The sequence below is a fragment of the Salminus brasiliensis genome, chromosome 12 (genome assembly GCF_030463535.1).
Source record: "Salminus brasiliensis chromosome 12, fSalBra1.hap2, whole genome shotgun sequence".
Taxonomy (NCBI): domain Eukaryota; kingdom Metazoa; phylum Chordata; class Actinopteri; order Characiformes; family Bryconidae; genus Salminus; species Salminus brasiliensis.
In genome coordinates, this window is record NC_132889.1 from 39,302,828 (window position 1) to 39,323,397 (window position 20,570).

At 43.0% G+C, this 20,570-nt stretch overlaps 1 long non-coding RNA gene across 1 annotated transcript; it reads right to left on the bottom strand.

The window, feature by feature from the left end:
• Positions 1-5,844: 5,844 nt before the first annotated feature.
• Positions 5,845-20,547, bottom strand: LOC140574163 (uncharacterized). The gene is made up of 2 exons (XR_011980707.1): positions 19,890-20,547; positions 5,845-6,254 (listed from the first exon to the last, which is right to left on the bottom strand). It is a non-coding gene; the product is annotated as an uncharacterized lncRNA (long non-coding RNA).
• Between the last annotated feature and the right edge of the window lie 23 nt (positions 20,548-20,570).

Consider the following 20,570-nt stretch of genomic DNA (forward strand, 5'->3'; position numbering starts at 1 on the left):
TCAGGTCCAAGGAGCTTCATCTCCTCTGATAAAGGAACAGATCAACCTGCACACACAGACGTGCAGACACAGACATACAGACACAGACATACAGACACAGACGTGCAGACACAGACATACAGACACAGACATACAGACGCAGACATACAGACGCAGACATGCAGACACAGACATACAGACGCAGATGTGCAGACACAGACATACAGACACAGACATACAGACAGACATACAGACACAGACATGCAGACGCAGATGTGCAGACACAGACATACAGACACAGACATACAGACGCAGACATACAGACGCAGACATACAGACGCAGGCGTGCAGACACAGACATACAGCCGCAGACATGCAGACACAGACATACAGACGCAGACGTGCAGACGCAGACGTGCACACACATACATGTAGACACAGACATACAGACGCAGACGTGCAGACACAGACATACAGACGCAGACACAGACATACAGACGCAGACATACAGACACAGACATACAGACACAGACATGCAGACGCAGACATACAGACGCAGACGTGCAGACACAGACATACAGACGCAGACACAGACACAGACATACAGACGCAGACGTGCAGACGCAGACGTGCACACACATACATGTAGACACAGACATGCACACAGACATACAGACGCAGACGTGCAGACGCAGACGTGCACACACATACATGTAGACACAGACATGCACACAGACATACAGACGCAGACATACAGACGCAGACATGCAGACACAGACATACAGACGCAGACATGTAGACACAGACATACAGACGCAGACATGTAGACATAGACATGCAGACACAGACATACAGACACAGACATACAGACGCAGACATACAGACACAGACATACAGACGCAGACATACAGACACAGATGTGCAGACACAGACATACAGACACAGATGTGCAGACACAGACATGTAGACATAGACATGCAGACGCAGATTCTGATACAGTATGAAGAACAACCAGATTCACATTATGGAAAAAAGTGAAAAACAGCAAAAATGGAAAAACTGCAAAACACCCAAATATAAACAGTCCTGAAATGAGCACAAAGTGAAAAAGAATAAGAGTTATATTATATATAAATAGTTATAAGAGTTCTTTTCTAAAACAGTTCACTTTTTCTTTTTTCTTCTTTTTAGTTTTTGTCCCCTCTGATTTCAGTCCTCAGTTTTGAAATGTAATATATGGTCACCTTATCAAATGCCATGAGATGGGCCCTTTAATATTACAGTCAATACAGTCAATCAATATGAGACAAGAATATGTTGGATATATAGATATTTCATATATTCTCATGTACATTATATTGACAAAAGTATTGGGACACCTGCTCATTCATTGTTTCTTCTGAAATCTAGTGTATTAAAAAAGAGGAAGAAGGCTTTCTACTAGAGGAGGAGCATTGCTGTGAAAATTTGATTGCATTCACCCACCTCATCCTCAAACCCCCAACTCATCCCATCCAAAAGTACTTAATGGAGCTCCTCCACTATCATTCCAGAGAACACAGTTCTTCCACTGCCACACCCCTTCTAATGAATGCATTCTACTTTAGATTGCACCCATTGCTGAATGGGTGAAGCTAAACTGCTGTAGGCTGAATGGGTGGGGCTAAACTGCTGTAGGGTAAATGGGTGGATGTAAACTGCTATAAGGTGAATGGGTGTGCGTAAACTGCTGTAGGGTGAATGGGTGGGGGTAAACTGCTGTAGGGTGAATGGGTGGGGGTAAACTGCTGTAGGCTGAATGGGTGGGGGTAAACTGCTGTAGGGTGAATGGGTGGGGGTAAACTGCTATAGGGTGAATGGGTGGGGGTTAACTGCTGTAGGCTGAATGGGTGGGCGTAAACTGCTATAGGGTGAATGGGTGGGGGTTAACTGCTGTAGGCTGAATGGGTGGAGGTAAACTGCTATAGGGGGAATGGGTGGGGTAAACTGCTGTAGGGTGAATGGCTGGGGTAAACTGCTGTAGGGTGAATGGGTGGGGTAAACTGCTGTAGGGTGAATGGGTGGGGTAAACTGCTGTAGGGTGAATGGGTTGTGTGTCATTGCAGCTGCTTGGTGTGGTGATGTGTGTGTGTGTGTTCATGAGCAGCAGGAAGGCCCAGTGTCCCTGTGTGTGTGGGTGTTTGGATCTGGAGCTCAAACACACACCAGCAATTGTTCTCACTACCATACTTTTATGATTAGGGTGGATGTGATGGAGCAGTCTGAACAATAGAAGCGCTGTGAGACAATACTGATCAATAACCCAGCTCCTCCACCATGCTACACGTCCTCCACGTGTACAGCAGCCTGAACATCACACTGAATATTAACACACTTTTACTCACTTATTTACAGTAACATTAAAGACCTTAATATGATCAGTGAGGGAACAGTGACAGGTTACTAAATAACATTTAATAATTAATATGCAGAATTTATTTATTTATAGTAAATTCTTGTCTACATATTTGCTTTTAAATGCAATTACCCATTTCAAACTAATAGGCATTAATTTTTATTATTTTTATACATTCATACTGGATATTAATGATATTAGAACTTCATACTGGATATTAATGTTATTAAATCTTCATTCTGGATATTAATGATATTAGAACTTCATACTGGATATTAATGGTATTAGAGCTTCATACTGGATATTAATGATATTAAATCTTCATTCTGGATATTAATGATATTAGAACTTCATACTGGATATTAATGGTATTAGAGCTTCATACTGGATATTAATGGTATTAGAGCTTCATACTGGATATTAATGATATTAGAGCTTCATACTGGATATTAATGGTATTAGAGCTTCATACTGGATATTAATGCTATTAGAGCTTCATACTGGATATTAATGGTATTAAAGCTTCATACTGGATATTAATGCTATTAGAGCTTCATACTGGATATTAATGTTATCAGAACTTCATACTGGATATTAATGTTATTAGAACTTCATACTGGAACCCATTACTCCTCATTTAGTCAATCAACAAAGACACTGCTTGTTTTTAAATACCTTTTGTGGACAAAAGTATTGGGACACATTTTTATTCACTCCTGCTTCTGTTGGAGTAACTGTCTCTACTGTCCAGAGAAGAAGACTTTCTACTAGATTTTGGAGGAGGAGCATTACTGTGAGGATTTGATTCAATGGATTCAACGTAAAGTACCTAAATGCAATAATAAGAAGGGGTGTCCAAACATTTGGACAGGTAGTGTAATAATAGTTGAATGGTTGTGTGGCTGGGCTGCAGAGCGTCAGGATGACGATACTGTACGCTGCAGCAGTGTGGGAGGGTGCTGTAGGAGGCTCACTGTCTTCATTGCAGCTTTATTAGTCTTACATGTCTCAGTGTCAGAGGAACCTCACACCTGAACATCTGCCATACCTCTTTAAAGGGCATATATCCTACCCCTACCCACCCCCACCCCCAAGCTTCACTTATAGAATCTGTCATTGATTGGCTGCCCTATTTTCAAAAAGGAGCCTGGACTAAAACACTGTTTATGACATCATGTGAGTGAGGCTAAACTGCTGTAGGCTGAGTGGGTGGGGCTAAACTGCTGTAGGCTGAATGAATGGGTGGGGCTAAACTGCTGTAGGCTGAATGGGTGGGACTAAACTGCTGTAGGCTGAGTGGGTGGGACTAAACTGCTGTAGGCTGAGTGGGTGGGACTAAACTGCTGTAGGCTGAATGGGTGGGGCTAAACTGCTGTTTGGGGCAGTGGTGGCTCAGCGGTTAGAGCGCCGGGATATCGATAACAGGGTTGTGGGTTTGATTCCCGGGCTCGGCAAGCTGCCACTGTTGGGCCCTTGAGCAAGGCCCTTTACCCTCTCTGCTCCCCGGGCGCTGGAGTTGGCTGCCCACCGCTCTGGGTGTGTGTGTGTACTCACTGCCCCTAACACATGTGTGTGTGAGTGTGTGTTCACTACCAGATGGGTTAAATGCGGAGGACACATTTCGCTGTACAGTGTACACTGTACAGTGACAAATACGTGCACCTTTACCTTTAGGCTGAGTGGGTGGGACTAAATTGCTGTAGGCTGAGTGGGTTGGACTAAACTGCTGTAGGCTGAATGGGTGGGGCTAAACTGCTGTAGGCTGAATGGGTGGGGCTAAACTGCTGTAGGCTGAATGGCTGGGACTAAACTGCTGTAGGCTGAGTGGGTGGGACTAAACTGCTGTAGGCTGAATGGGTGGGGCTAAACTGCTGTAGGCTGAATGGGTGGGGCTAAACTGCTGTAGGCTGAGTGGGTGGAGCTAAACTGCTGTAGGCTGAATGGGTGGGACTAAACTGCTGTTGGCTGAATGGGTGGAGCTAAACTGCTGTAGGCTGAATGGGCGGGGCTGAACTGCTGTAGGCTAAATGGGTGGGACTGAACTGTTGTAGGCTGAAAGGGCTGGGCGGAACTGCTATAGGCTGAATGGGCGGAGCTGAACTGCTGTAGGCTGAATGGGTGGTGCTGAACTGCTATAGGCTGAATGGGCGGGGCTGAACTGCTGTAGACTGAATGGGTGGTGCTGAACTGCTGTAGGCTGAATGGGCGGGGCTGAACTGCTGTAGGCTGAATGGGTATGGCTGAACTGCTGTAGGCTGAAAGGGCGGGGCTGAACTGCTGTAGGCTGAATGGGTATGGCTGAACTGCTGTAGGCTGAAAGGGCGGGGCTGAACTGCTGTAGGCTGAATGGTGTGAAGGCTGTTTTTACAGTGCAGGTTCTGTGTAGGGGCTGTTTAGACATTCCTCACAGGTACAGTTTCCTTGTATGGGCCCTTTAAGAGTGCTCCCTAGCCAGGCTTTAAATAGAGGTGGGCTAATTGGCTAACAGCTGCCCCCTGAGGACGGCTGATGATGTGTTCATTAGATGGTCAGCAGCAGCTAGCGAGCTCTACGGCTCATCAGCTAGGTGCTAGCTATAGCCTTGTTTGGCTGTTTTATATGAGCTGTTTACTCTAATAAGTGACTCAGTGTCGTTTCACACACTGGAGCATATTACTTGAGTGTGTGTGTGTGCAGTGTGTGTGTGTGTGTGTGTGTGTGTGCGCAGTGTGGTCCATCATAAACACAGGGCTGTTAGTGCTGCGGGTCGCAGGGTTGAGGTTTTAGAGCTCAGTGAGAGATGCTGAGAATGCCTGACTATATTAAGCCACTCGCTTCACCAAAACATCCTCTCTCTCTCTCTCTCTCTCTCAGTCTGTCTCTTTCTCTTAAGCACTAATAACGGATCTGTTACACATTTCTGAACACACACACACACACTCTGAATCAGAGCTGGTTTTATTGATGAAGTAAAAGGTAGATGTGTACTGTGTACAGTGAAATGTGTCCTCTGCATTTGACCCATCTGTGGTAGTAAACACACACACACACACACACAAACTAGGGGCAGTGAGTACACACACCCCCAAAGAGCGGTGGGCAGCCAACTCCAGCACCCAGGGAGCAGAGAGGGTAAAGGGCCTTGCTCAAGGGCCCAACAGTGGCAGCTTGCTGAGCCCGGGCATCGAACCCACAACCCTGTCATCAATAGCCCGGAGCTCTAACCGCTGAGCCTGGCTGTGGCATCACCAGGGATTGAACCTGTGCCCTCCTGCTGCCAAAGCTGACACTTAGATAGCTGCTCCACTCGATACTTAAAGCTTACAGTGTTTCAGAATCACAGTGACAGAACACCTCAGATATTCCCCCAAATCACTCAGCGCTGGAGTTCAGCGGGGTTCTGAGCCCACACCCGTTCCTATAGTTCTGCTGGGTTCCATTCCCCTCTGAGCTCCACTTTGATTTATGAACCAAAAACACTCAAAACTCAATTTAATATAATTCAAATTCAACTTTATTGTCATTGCAGTAATACAGGGTTCTATAGTACAGTCAAACCCTGTCAGGCTGAGTCTCTGGTGCAGAATAGGTAAGGACGAGAACTTTGCAGATGTTCTAATGATGAACACAGTAATGGAGAACCACCACCGTTATTCTGATATCAGTGATTTACTGAGGAGATAAACACTTACTGAGCAGGTCAGCAGCTTTTACTGATTTTATTCTCATACTAAACCTTTTGCACAGTGCTGTGTACAGTACACACAGACACACTAACACACACAGCTGAGGGGTTGTCTTCACTCAGACGGCCGTGTTGTCCCGCATGGTCGGAGTCCAGAAATACTCTCCTTGGTCTGAGAAGCATAAATCAGTCAGTTGGACCCCCATGCCATGGCCCCTGGATCCTCAAAAACACACACACACACACACACACACACACACACACACACACACACACTGGGAAACGCAAATCATCAGTGCAGACCTGCAGCTATAAATATTAAAGCAGGAATATGAGGTTACTGACATTCCTCAGCTACAGTACAGTAGAGAGAGCAGCACTTTATAAGCAGCTGCACATCTCTACTAGACCCCAGCTTTACGCTCCTCACTCTCACAGACACTGAGTAATTCATAGTGGATACTGAATAATTCATAGTAGATATTGAATAATCCATAGTGGATACTGAATAATTCATAGTAGAGACTGAATAATTCATAGTGGATACTGAGTAATTCATAGTGGATACGAAATAATTTATAGTAGATACTGAATAATTCATAGTGGATACTGAATAATTCATAGTAGATATTGAATAATCCATAGTGGATACTGAATAATTCATAGTAGAGACTGAATAATTCATAGTGGATACTGAGTAATTCATAGTGGATACGAAATAATTTATAGTAGATACTGAATAATTCATAGTGGATACTGAATAATTCATAGTAGATATTGAATAATCCATAGTGGATACTGAATAATTCATAGTAGAGACTGAATAATTCATAGTGGATACTGAATAATTCATAGTAGATACTGAATAATCCGTAGTGGATACTGAATAATTCATAGTAGAGACTGAATAATTCATAGTGGATACTGAATAATTCATAGTAGATACTGAATAATTCATAGTGGATACTGAATAATTCATAGTGGATACTGAATAATTCATAGTAGATACTGAATAATCTATAGTGGATACTGAATAATTCATAGTAGATACTGAATAATTCATAGTGGATACTGAATAATCCATAGTAGATACTGAATAATTCATAGTAGATACTGAATAATTCATAGTGGATACTGAATAATTCATAGTGGATACTGAATAATCCATAGTGGATACTGAATAATTCATAGTAGATACTGAATAATTCATAGTGGATACTGAATAATCCATAGTGGATACTGAATAATCCATAGTGGATACTGAATAATTCATAGTGGATACTGAATAATTCATAGTGGACACTGAATAATCCATAGTAGATACTGAATCATTCTTAGTGAAAATAACAGGAAGGTAAACAACCTGTATTTATTTCAGTCACAAACTCACAGTGACAGCAGCTTTTTTTAGCCTCTTTAGGCCTTTCGGGTGGCAGGGTGATGGGGAGGGGGGAGCACAGTGAAAGCCATGTTAGTCAGTATTTATCTGATTTAGCGATGTGAAGATTTGTGGTGTAAGTCAGATGTAAGTCTCTCCGAGCTCTCGGACTGTGTTCTCTAATAGCAGGTGAGAGAAGGAGTTGATTCATGTCTGGCTGAAGCGATCACAGACTGTAACCAATTATCAGCCCGAAAGGCCTTAGTCAAACCCAGATAACCCCCAGAAACACAAACACACTTCAGCCGCGCTGGATCACCACATTAACCCACAGCTCGACCTACTTGTGCTGAGTCCAGCCTGAGTGAGCAGATAAACAGGGCCAGCTGAGCCCAAATTTAGTCCAAACTTAGCCTGTTTACGTGCTGCTGGAGACTGATGCACCTAAACGGACCAAAAGAGAGCACTGGACCTCCAAGACCTGCTGAGAGGACAACCGAGTAAAACGCCTCATAGCACACCATCCTACAGAAGTAGGACATCATTCAGAACCACCCACTATTAATGATGCAGCATCCAATATAAATGATTCAATAACCAATAGGAATTATCATTATCCACAATGAATTATTCAGTATCCACTATGAATTATTTAGTATATCCCATGAATCATTTAGTATCCACTATGAATTAACCAGTGTTCTCTATGAAATATTCAATATCAGCTTTGACTTTTTCAGTAAGGAGTATGATTTGTTTTAGTATCCACTATAAATTATTCATCTACTATGATTGATTTAGTATTTACTGAAAATTACCCTGTACCCACTATTAAAATATCAGTATTTAGTATGATGTATTTGGTATGCACTATGAAATATTCAGTATCTGCTATGAATTATTTAGTGTCCACTATGAATTATTCATTATCTACTATGATTTATTCAGTATCTACTTATTAATATGCACTATAAATTATTCAGTATCTGCTATGAATAATTCAGTAACCAAAATGAATCATTTAGTGTCCATAATGAATTATTCAATTTCAACTTTCAATGGCAGTCAGTGTAGAATTATTTCAATGAGCATTTCTTTTGGTCTATTAATCATGACACACGTCTTTCACTGGTACAGTTCAGTCAGATCACGTAAGAGAAGCCCAGTTCTGGAGCATGCTGTATATTTACAGTACTGATTCTGCAGCTGATTACCACCACACGAGGCTCAATGTGGTCCTTTTCCACTAGTTTAACCGGATATAGTAAAATGTCCTGTTGGTCATCTTTTCCCGTTCCCCTAGCAACACAGTCTCCAGTCTTCCCAGCAGTGGGACAGATATTTCTCCAGACCCCCCCACCCCCACCCCCCCGTACTGTCTCTGTACCATAGCAGTAGCTTTGTTCATGCTAAGTGTGTTTGACAGCTAGTTAACCGCTACAAGCGCACTGAGAGGACCCAGAGAGGACCCTGTCAGGTAAGACACAGGAATAATTTACATTTATGGCATTTAGCTGAGGTTCTTATCCAGAGCGACTTACAAGGTCACTCGTATTACAGAGGAGGGCCAGTGTAGTGTTAGGAGTCTTGCCCAGGGACTCTTATTGGTGTAGATTCCAGACTGGGAATTGAACCTGGTCTTCCACATGGTGTAATAGCTCACTGGCAGCTAATGGTTTTATCGGTTTCATCTGTTGTGACACACCAACTAACACAGGACATGTGTACAACTCGGATTTCAGGTCTAAAAGCAATGCTAGTTTAGTTGAATTAGCCAATCATGCAGTGTGTGTTTTTTCTCACAAGCTCATCATTAAAGGAAAAACAGCAGCTGGAACCGAAATGGATCCCTACTCCCTCAATAGTGTTGCACTATACAGCGAGGGACTATCAAGTTTACTAAGTTGAGCGGGAAACACTAGTGAATTGAAACTTCCTCATTGTCAAAATGCGTCAGCACCGTTCACACAGACACACGTGCCTTAGCCTTGTTTAAATCTACACTCACACACACACACACACTAAATTCTTCATTAAAGTTAATAAAAGCATCGATCTCGTCATGGAATCACTGACCATAATGTTGCTGAGCAGCCTAAACCTACTGTTACTGAACTACATGAGGAAACCTACATGAACACCTGCTCACTCACTGCTTCTTCTGAAATCAAGGCAATTAAAAAGAGTCTCTCCTGCTTTTGTTGCTTTCTACTAGATTTTGGAGAAGCATTGCTGTGAGGATTTGATTGCATTCAGTGACAAATGGTTAGTGAGGTCAGGATGCTGGATGATGTTGGATGGAGCTCCTCCACCATCATTCCAGAGAACACAGCTCTTCCACTGCTCCACAGCTCCTCAATGCTGGAGGGCTTTATACCCCTCTAGCCCACGCCTGGCATTATTAGGCAGCATGGAGCCAATAGGGTCATGATGTTGATCTGCTCCAGAGAGTCCTATTCTATTGGCAGTACTTCTTCTCTACAGGGACTAGACAAGCTGTGGGTGCATTTGCACATCTGTGTCAGCAATGAGTGCAGCTTAAAGTAGTTGAATGGGTGTCCACAAACATTTGGACATATAGTGCATACACACATTAATAAACTGGTTCTTTTGGAAGAACAGAAGTTCATTTATGAAAGAGTGCATTAGTGGGCGGAGCCTACTGCTGTCAGTCAGTGTTAATAAACAGCATTAGTGTGTGTTCCCTCCTCACCAAATTCTATTTTCATGTTTATTTTTATAAAGTGCTGCTGCTTAGAAACGTCTGGCCTGTAGAGTGTGTGTGTGTGTGTGTTACTGCTGGTCCTCAGTAGACTTAACACACACACACACTCTCCACCTCCCTCCAAGATCAACACTGAAGGCCTCAGTGTGTCTAACTGATCCAGCCGGAGTGTGTTACCACAAACCAAACGGCTCCGCCCCCTTTTCTCTCCTTCATACTCCTCTGTCAGCACTTACTCCTGACGCCTTCTTTTAGTTATGCTGGCACGTCACACGCTATTCTCACACACACACACACACACACACACGTTCAGAGCTCGGCTGGGTTTCCCACTGATGTAATTCATTGGAAAGTACTGAATTACAGCTACTCTTGTTCCAGTACTTCAGTACATTCAGGAGTAGCATGAGGAAGTGAGTTAGCTGCACTATGGAGGTTTGGTGGTGGAGCTGCAGGAGGAGAACCTCTCTCCAGAGCTGCTGTGTAACGCTGCAGAACCCATAGAGTCATATTAGTGTAAAATCCTGTAGTGTTACTCTACCACCTCAGAGCACATGCTGCTCCACCTTCAGATCAAGCTTCTGGAGCTCTCACACTGTCCAGAAATGCACATATAAAGCTGTCCATGAGGGGGCACTCAAAGCTGTATCTGTATTTACTGCAGTGGAGTAAAAGTGAATTACACTCCTTAACTGTAGGGGGAGCCCAGGAGCAGAAAATACAATTCCTGCTTTAATTATAATAATAATAATTTTAGCTAACTTTTATTTTACAAACCTAAGCTGTGTGTGTGTGTGTGTGTGTGTGTGTGTGTGTGTGTGTGTGTTTGGCCTCTAATTGAGATATATATGCATCAACAGAAGCAGCCCACTCAGCTTTAGGGAATTTACTGAGAGACAATTCTATTCCAGCAGATTCCTCAGTGTGTGTGTGAGTGTGTGTGTGTGTGTGTGTGTGTGTGTGTGTGTGTGTGTGTGTGTGTGTGTGTGAGTCAGTTGCAGGGTGTGGTTCAGCTCTGAGTCACCAGACTGGCCTGTCAGCTCATCCACCACATACACACACAACACACCTCCATCAATACACACATAAACACATATGCATAATGTTCTGTTCATTCCCTTATACTTCCACTGAGTGGCCACTTTATCAGAAACACCTACAACAAAGGACCACTGTGCAGATATTATTGGGGTCGGGGTCCATCTTCAGCACAACAGCAACACTGTGTGTGTGTTTGTGTGTGTGTGTAGCTCTGGTGTGAGTGTATGAGGCACAGTGCTGTTGCCAGGGCTTTTACACATCGGCCACTTTATTAGAAACTGTATCAGAATCCCTTCTCTTGCAGCTCCATCTCCGTCTGCTTTATCAGAAATCCACTGTAGTACCTCCACCCGCCGATCACTTTTTTAGAAACCCTTCTGTTGTCGTCCTCCCACTGTCCACTTTATTGGAAACCCCTGCCATGTAGATAAACCCACCGTCTGCTGTATCAGAAACCCTTCCCTCGCAGCTCCATCCATGACCACTGTCAGAATTCCTTCTGTTGCAGCTCCACCCACTGGCCCCTTTATCGGAAACCCCTGTCTAGTAGCTCCACACTAGTAGTTGCTAAGATGTGGTTTAACAAGACTATTTACCACCCTGTTATTTTACCACAGACTGAAACGTTCCTTCTATCGGGGCCTGGAGCTCTGCTCTGATTGGTGGATCACACTGTGATATCACTGAGCTGGAACAGGAATTGTAATTATGGTCTGAAAGCTTTCTGGAATGTTTCTTACCGGAGAGTGTTGCTGTCCTTTTGGGTCTTCTCGGCGTCCAGTTGGTATGGTGTGGAGTCTGGTCAAGTTAGCTTTTAGCCTAGCAGCCGCACTGTGGATTCCTGCAGCAGTGCTTCCTACAGTCCGCCCTTCAACCCCTTGCTTCTATATTCTTCTGAAGCAGCTGCTGAGTTTAGCCGTGAAAAGCTTTCTCTAGTGGGCGGAGTTTATGTAAATAATAATACTGTGATGTAACAGTTTGGGTTTTTTTTGAATTGGCTTGTTTTACAGCTCTGTTTTCTGGATGTTCTGTGAATGAGGAACTGCAGTGTTTGAGGTTCACAGCTTGTCGTTATTTTCGTTAACTATGACCAGATAAACACAGTTCTCTGTTCTAGGACACGTTTAATGATGTTCTAAGAACCTGGACCTTATTCTCCAATATCAGCTTAAGAACAAGTCAGAACAGAAAGTCTGGGTCAGCTTCACAGCTCTGCTCCTATACTGATGACCCCTCTGTCCTCCTGACCTCACAGGCCTATTCCAGCTCCTTGTACAAAGTCCAGGTAATGTCCGAGTAATGAGCCCATGTGTGAACAGAGCAGGTCATATTCCTGAGAATACAGCCGGTCTGGACTCTGCGACTGGAGTGAAACCAAGATCCTGCGCTGTTTCTCAGCGTACTGTAGTGCCCAGACCTGGCTCTCCTGGACTCGTGTGTGTAAACTGCTGTGTATCTTTAAGCCAGAACTGCTGGCTGTAATAATGCAGTTTCTCTCCCAGCTCCCCCAGCTCCCCCTGCTCCTTCAGCTCCTTCAGCTCCCCCAGCTCCCCCAGCTCCCCCAGCTCCTTCAGCTCCTTCAGCTCCTTCAGCTCCCCCAGCTCCCCCAGCTCCCCCAGCTCTCCCAGCTCCTTCAGCTCCCCCAGCTCCTTCAGCTCCTTCAGCTCCCCCAGCTCTCCCAGCTCCTTCAGCTCCCCCAGCTCTCCCAGCTCCCCCAGCTCCTACAGCTCCTACAGCTCCCCCAGCTTCTTCAGCTCCTTCAGCTCCCCCAGCTCCCCCAGCTCCCCCAGCTCTCCCAGCTCCTTCAGCTCCCCCAGCTCCTTCAGCTCCTTCAGCTCCCCCAGCTCCCCCAGCTCTCCCAGCTCCTTCAGCTCCCCCAGCTCTCCCAGCTCCCCCAGCTCCCCCAGCTCCCCCAGCTCTCCCAGCTCTCCCAGCTCCTTCAGCTCCCCCAGCTCTCCCAGCTCCCCCAGCTCTCCCAGCTCCCCACACCTCAACATTATTAACGTTTGTCTCACAGCGTTCCCAGTTACACACACTAACGTTAGGGGGAACATTCCCAGAACTGGAAACTAACACTGATTAATATCATATTTAACGAGTGTATCACACTGTTTCCGTAGATCTGAAGCCTTTTCCAAACACAGATCAGAAAACTGTGTGAGGTTCAGATGATGAACTTCTACTAGTTTTTGAAACGAATGTGAAAAGCCCAAATTCAAGCGTGAGAATAAACGAATAAACTTTGGAAAGTTTAAAACAACATTAAATAAAAGTGCTGAAAAAACCTCCAGAGAACTGGAGAACCGAACTGGAGAACCGAACTGGAGAACCGAACTGGAGAACCGAACTGGGATCCGGTTCAGCGAGCTGGTTCCACTCTTGTGGGTCAGAGATGTCCTTATGGCCCGCATGCGGTACGTATGGATTAGGGTTTAGCTGTAGATGTGTGTGAGATTAGGCTGATCCGTGGGCGTGTTTAGACTGGAGTGTGTGTCAGCCGGTCACGCCACGCTGAACATTGCAAGAGCAATAAGGATTTTTAGGGGCATTATGACTGGGTTAATAAAACACAGCTGCCCCTAAAAGTCCCTCATTTTTCTTGCTGGCTTTTGGTTCCTCGCTCGCTCCTTCTCCAGAGAGCTTCTCACACACGGGGGCCGCAGTAACACACTCCCTCACACACTCACACACTCGCACACTCACACACTCGCACACTCACACACTCGCAGAGTTTAAATTAAGAATTCTCTCTCCCACTCTCATGCCAAGGCCTTTATAAATGGCTGTTATACGTGTGTGTGTGTGTGTGTGTGTTTGGGGGTGGGGTGGTGGGGGGTTGCTGTGGGATTTAAGTGAGGAGCTGAAAGGGGTCACTGAGTTCAGCTCAGTTTCCTCTCTGTGTTTCTATCAGTTCCTGCAGGAACGTGCACAAACCCGTACACCCCGAACACTCGCGAATACAGGAGAGTATGCTGGCAGCTCAAACACGTAGATACAGATCAATAACTGCACATATATGTCTATTCTATGATCCTATATTTACCACATTATACAAACATACACATAAAGTACATATAGAAGTGTACTTTACTTTATTAGTAAATTAGTCCGTATTAATTTATTAGTAAATATGGCATATTCAATATATATATATATATGTATATATCTACTGTACTGTACTATATACTATATTGTCTAATAATATATTGCATAGCACATACAGTAGTACCTTTGACAAAATGACATTTACCATATACTGGATATTATATTATTTTAAATATATATATATTTATACTTTATATACTATATATACTAATATATATATATATATATATATATATATATATATATACTATAAAGTAAATAGGTTATACTATGTATATGTTGTAATACATAACCATATTCCACGACCAGCACTGCTCCCAGTGGACCACATACACACACACTTAAACTACACACACATGTTCAGGGATCAGAGGGCCCTCGGTGTAAAAATACAATGTGCAATACCCCCTACCCTACCACCACCACCACCACCACCACATGTGTAATTAAGGGTCAATTTGCAATTATCTGTAAATAATATTGTTTTTACTTCTATTATTTATATTATGTAAATATTGGTATATCCCTTTTCTGGTGTGACACTGTGGATTTCATCACTGTGGGACTAATAAAGGACTATCTTATCTTATCTTATCTTATAGTATAATACATATATAGGGATCTATTGTGCTATATTTATTGTACTGTATAGTAAATACTGTTGATATTTATTATAATAAAGAAGTATAGTACAGTAAAGTAAATATTAATAATAATACAAATAATATATGTAGCATAATACATACAGTATAGTAGGTTTTTATACAATATTTAGCATAATATAGACAAAGTAAATACAGTATATTACAATAAATGTAAATATATGTGTATTGTACTATACTAGATTTACCATAAGATTGAGTCACATTCATAACATAGTACATATAAAACAATAACATATAGCACTACTACTACTACTACTAACACATAACACATTGACTGCATTCATTATAATACAGACAATGGAAATATGGCACAGAAAAATACAGTTTAATACATACATTTATACATACAGTTATACTGTACAATATCAGATATAGAGTAGGATATATAATAAACTTACTAAACCATATTTAAAATATGCTGTAATCATAATACATTTATAATATTATATTTATTGTATTTGCCGGAATATAAACAATTTAAATACAGTACAGTAAAATAACTATACGTATGTAATGTTTCTCATTATACTTTAAGACTAATGTATGTAAATGAGCTCTGTTCTGGTTGGCTGTTCTGTATTAAACTATTAAACTTCTAATATATTTATTATTATTATTACTAGTAGTAGTAGTATGTGCTCGTTAAAGGAAATAATTAACAGCACAATGAAGTGAGGGGATTTATATTAAATAAGATCACTTTAAATGATTACACAAGTCTTAAAATAATAGGTTGAATAATCTTCATGAAATATGATATTTAATAATTGAATGATAATGTATGTATATAATGTATGTATGCTCAGTGTAGCTGAAGTGGCACTGAGGGCTGGCAGTGCTGTTCAGTATCAGCGTCTCTAATCAGCCCTGCTGGGCCTAATCCCTGAACCTCTGCTTCCAAACAGCACGTATACTCCCACACACACACACACACACACACACACACACACACACACACACACACTCACACACACCACAGAAATGACAACAGGGTCAGATCTGTACAAACCTGAGGGGCCTTCAGTGGCATTACACAACCCAACATCTGCACGGCATTATGGCCTTACCTCTGCTGCTCTTCAGAGCTTCCAGCAGAGATACCTTCAGACCAGTGGAACCCAAACTGATTTGAGGCTTAACCTTCATGACTGTAAATGTTAAAAGCCGATGTTGTACAACGTTACCATGTTACCATGGTTACCTCCAGAGGTGGTAGATCAAGGTCAATAAAGCAAAAATCCACCCCTGGTGAGGCTGAACTACTGTAGGTTTAATGGGTGGAGCTAAACTGCTATAGGCTGAATAGGTGGAGCTAAACTGTTGTATGCTGAATGGGTAATTCTGAGGATCCAATAAAGTACAGGAGAAAATGTGCTCAGAACGAAACATGCAGAGTTCTGTACAGATTTCTGTACCACAGAACGTGACAATCCAGAAACTCAGCTCAGACCCGGGGTGGGCATTACAACATGGCACAGACTACACAATGATGACACGACTTCAGGGGTCCACACATGGGTTTTTGAGATGTTACACAAACAGTGATCTGACAACAGGCGGTCTGGGCGGTCAGCCTGGGTAAATGGACGGACGAGGAGATGGAATGCTTTCTAGGAATATTTTTATACGATAAAAAAGAGGGTGCAATCGCTTCTTAATTAGAGGAACCAAACAGCCTGTAGAGTTTACTGTAAATCCAGAGCTTCAGAGCAGTCTGACAGAGACTGAACAGAATTAAACGCTGATCATTTGCTGTCTAGCCGAAGTAATTTGGGTATAATGGTTTATTTTCTTGCAAAATCATTTGAGAGAGTCCATATTTCCTAACAGCCGTCGTTTCTTATCACATGTAAGCTATTGTAATAAGCTACAGCCGTCTGAGGCATGTAGCGGAACTAGACCGAGCAGAAAGCAGTTCAGAAGATCATATGAGCCAGAAACTGGGACTTTGTAGGCCAGTTGAGAAAGTTTAGTACTCACCTTGCCCGCAAAGACCCAACCTCTAACACACGCTAACACACGCTAACACACTGTAACACACAGTGACACACGCTAACACACTATAACACATTATAATACATACACTAATAATGACATACACTAACACATTACAACACAGGCTAACACAGGCTAACACACTAAATCGCTGCTAAAACCATGTTAAACAGTGTTGTGTGTGGAACAGCGGAGGAACAGTGGAGGAACATTGGTGGAGGAACAGTGGAGGAACAGTGGAGGAACATTGGAGGAACAGTGGAGGAGGAACAGTGGTGAAACAGTGGTGGAGAAACAGTGGTGGAGGAACAGTGGAGGAACAGTGGAGGAGGAACAGTGGTGAAACAGTGGAGGAGGAACAGTGGAGGAGGAACATTGATGAAACAGTGGTGGAGAAACAGTGGTGGAGGAACAGTGGAGGAACAGTGGAGGAGGAACAGTGGTGAAACAGTGGAGGAGGAACAGTGGAGGAGGAACATTGATGAAACAGTGGTGGAGAAACAGTGGAGGAACAGTGGAGGAGGAACAGTGGAGGAGGAACAGTGGAGGAACATTGGTGAACTGGTCAACCAGTACATTGCCATTATAAACCAGCTTAGACTAGCATGGAATTGATGCTGGTCTGCTGAGTTATTTCAGCAGGGAGTGTAACACACTGTAACACACACTTACACATTCTAACACACCACTGCGGCCTGCAGCACATCTCTCACACACACACACACCCACACTGTACTAGCATGTGCTGAGTGTGTGTGAGCATGCTAACAGCTACTCTTAAAAAGGAAGCAGCTTAGAAAAATCTCTTGGGTTCTCTAAAGAGCCGTTCGGTGGGCTTTCTAGGTAGAACCAGTACTATTACTGTGAGTGGTTGAGTTTACAGAACCGGGCAGGTCATCGTTTTGACTTCGGCAGATCTGTCCTGCATGGGGTCTCACTTCACTCTCACGGTTCAAACACGGTTTAACCAGCTTTAACGACCGTCTGATCACATGAAACAATAAGAGAGAGCAATAAAGATACAAAAGACAAAGATCAAAGCAAACATGTATAAATATCTCTTTTAAAATAATGTAAATATATATTTATATTATTCATATTATAAATTATTATATATAGTATTATAGATATTCATATAAGTAAAACATATAGAGCTGGAACATAGATATATAAATACACACACATTCTGTATACACACTACTTCTTCACACTGTATATATGTGTGTGTGTGTGTGTGTGTGTGTGTGTGTGTGTGTACTATATGACATTGTGATTTTATTCCCTCTGTGTTTCCATACTGGAGTATAATAAATGACATTAGGCAGATCTACTCCACCTCTGACACCTCTCATCACTGCTGGACAGAAACCTGGTATGTCCAATTTCATTTCTCACTTTTCTCCATAATGTGAATCTGGCAGTTGTTTTTTATACTGTATCAGAATGTCATGATGACCAATAGAAACGCTCCAAAATCACTCTGACTTCCAAGCTGCTGTTGGAGATATGAGGTCTTTACGCAACAGCGTTGAGAGAGATATATAAGTATAAATGCAGAGTCTATATATAGACAGTATAGAGATCTTGTTGGAGTGTTTTAGTCTAAAGCGGTTCTGGGCCTGAACACAGCTTGCATAGAACCTTTCCATCATGTGGAAGTTCTTCTAATCTAAAAAGGGTTCTCCACCCTCACTAACCTCACTTACAGACTCCGCTCTTCCACTGAAAGGTTCTCCACCCTCACTAACCTCACTTACAGACTCCGCTCTTCCACTGAAAGGTTCTCCACCCTCACTAACCTCACTTACAGACTCCGCTCTTCCACTGAAAGGTTCTCCACCCTCACTAACCTCACTTACAGACTCCGCTCTTCCACTGAAAGGTTCTCCACCCTCACTAACCTCACTTACAGACTCCGCTCTTCCACTGAAAGGTTCTCCACCCTCACTAACCTCACTTACAGACTCCGCTCTTCCACTGAAAGGTTCTCCACCCTCACTAACCTCACTTACAGACTCCGCTCTTCCACTGAAAGGTTCTTCAGGGAACCAAAAGCAGTTGACAGAGAACAAAAGCACCTTTGTCTTTAGAAGTGTGCACTCTCACAAATAGGGTTCTATATAGTACTGAGAACGGTTCTTTGACTCATAACACTAGTGAAACACTTTTTGTGCTGTATGGAACCACTTTAAAAAGGTTCTGTATATGAAACCATCTACACTCTTCTATTTTAAAGGTTTAATGATTCTTTTACTGGTTTAAAGGTTCTTCAGATTCAGTGAAAACTCTTTGTACGTGGTTCTTTACAGAACCTTTTTAAAATGGGTTCTGTATGGCAGCAAAAAGAGTCTTCAAACAAGCGTTCTTCAGGGTTCTGTTGTTTAGTGAAGGCAACAGTTCTATATAGAAACGTGACAATTAGTGGAACCACTTTTTTAATGTTTCATAAAGAACCTTTTAAAAGTGGTTCCACTATCGGAACACTGTTATAAAAATAGGAAAGGAGTTCTTCAGTGGTTCTTTAGTACACTGATTCAGTTACTCTGCGAACAACCAAACCAACGCAAAGAACCATTCCAATGCTTCCAAGGTTCTAAAAAGTACTCAAAGGGTTCTTTGATTTGTATCGATGGTGGAACTGTTTTTGTGCTAAACAGAGAACCTTTTGTGTTACATATGTTCTGTATAAGTGACTAATGTCACACTGTTCAACTGTTCACACGGTTCCTCAGAGGTTCTTTTGTTCTTTACGCAATTGTTCTGTACAGAACCTTCACAACTCAAAGAACTATGCGTGTGTTAAAGGGTTCTTCAGATACTGGAATACAGGAAAGCCTCTCATAGATGGTTCCTCACTGAAAAAGGGTTCCACTATTGTTACGAGTCAAAGAACCCTTTTTTGAGTTCTATGTAGAACCCTGTTGCTGAGAGTGAAGTCCTACCTGATGTTCTGGAGCTGCTGGGTGTCGAGGCGGTTCCTCAGCAGTAGCTGCTCATGTTCAGCTCCTCTTAGCTGCTGGACAGGGTTGTGAACAAGTCCGAGCAACTGTGCAGCTCCAGCTTTGACACACATTGCAGCAGCCAGTCCGGTCTGCTCCAGAACTCCACCCCGGATCTTCCTCACAGCCGTGTTTCCCCACAGCAGAAAACTGGACGCAGTTGGAGCTCAAGTCTGACCAACTCTGAAGCTCCAGGTTTGAGGGACGTTACTGGAGCTGCAGGAGGGCACCTTAACAAAAAGTCACATAACTGAGTCCGGTCCAGTTCCTCCAGCCCAGTCCAGTCCAGTGAGTCTAGTACAATCCAGTTGCTCTGGCCCGGTTCTCTCCCAGCACTGAGTTTCTCCACAGAAGCAGGAAGGTGGACGGAGCAACTGGGGTGCAACTGAGAAGCTCCAGTACTGAGTCACTCTGCTGGAAGCTGCAGCCCAGTCAGTCCAGTCCAGTGGATCCAGGCCAGGTGATCCAGTCCACCCCAGTAAGTAAACCAGTAGCTCCATCACTGCCTTTCAACAATAATTCAAACCTAATTTTGTAGTTTTAGCAGAATTATTATACTACACTAATATATTATTATGCATTATTATTACTATTATGTCCAGTCAACCCTACCTGTCCCAGTGC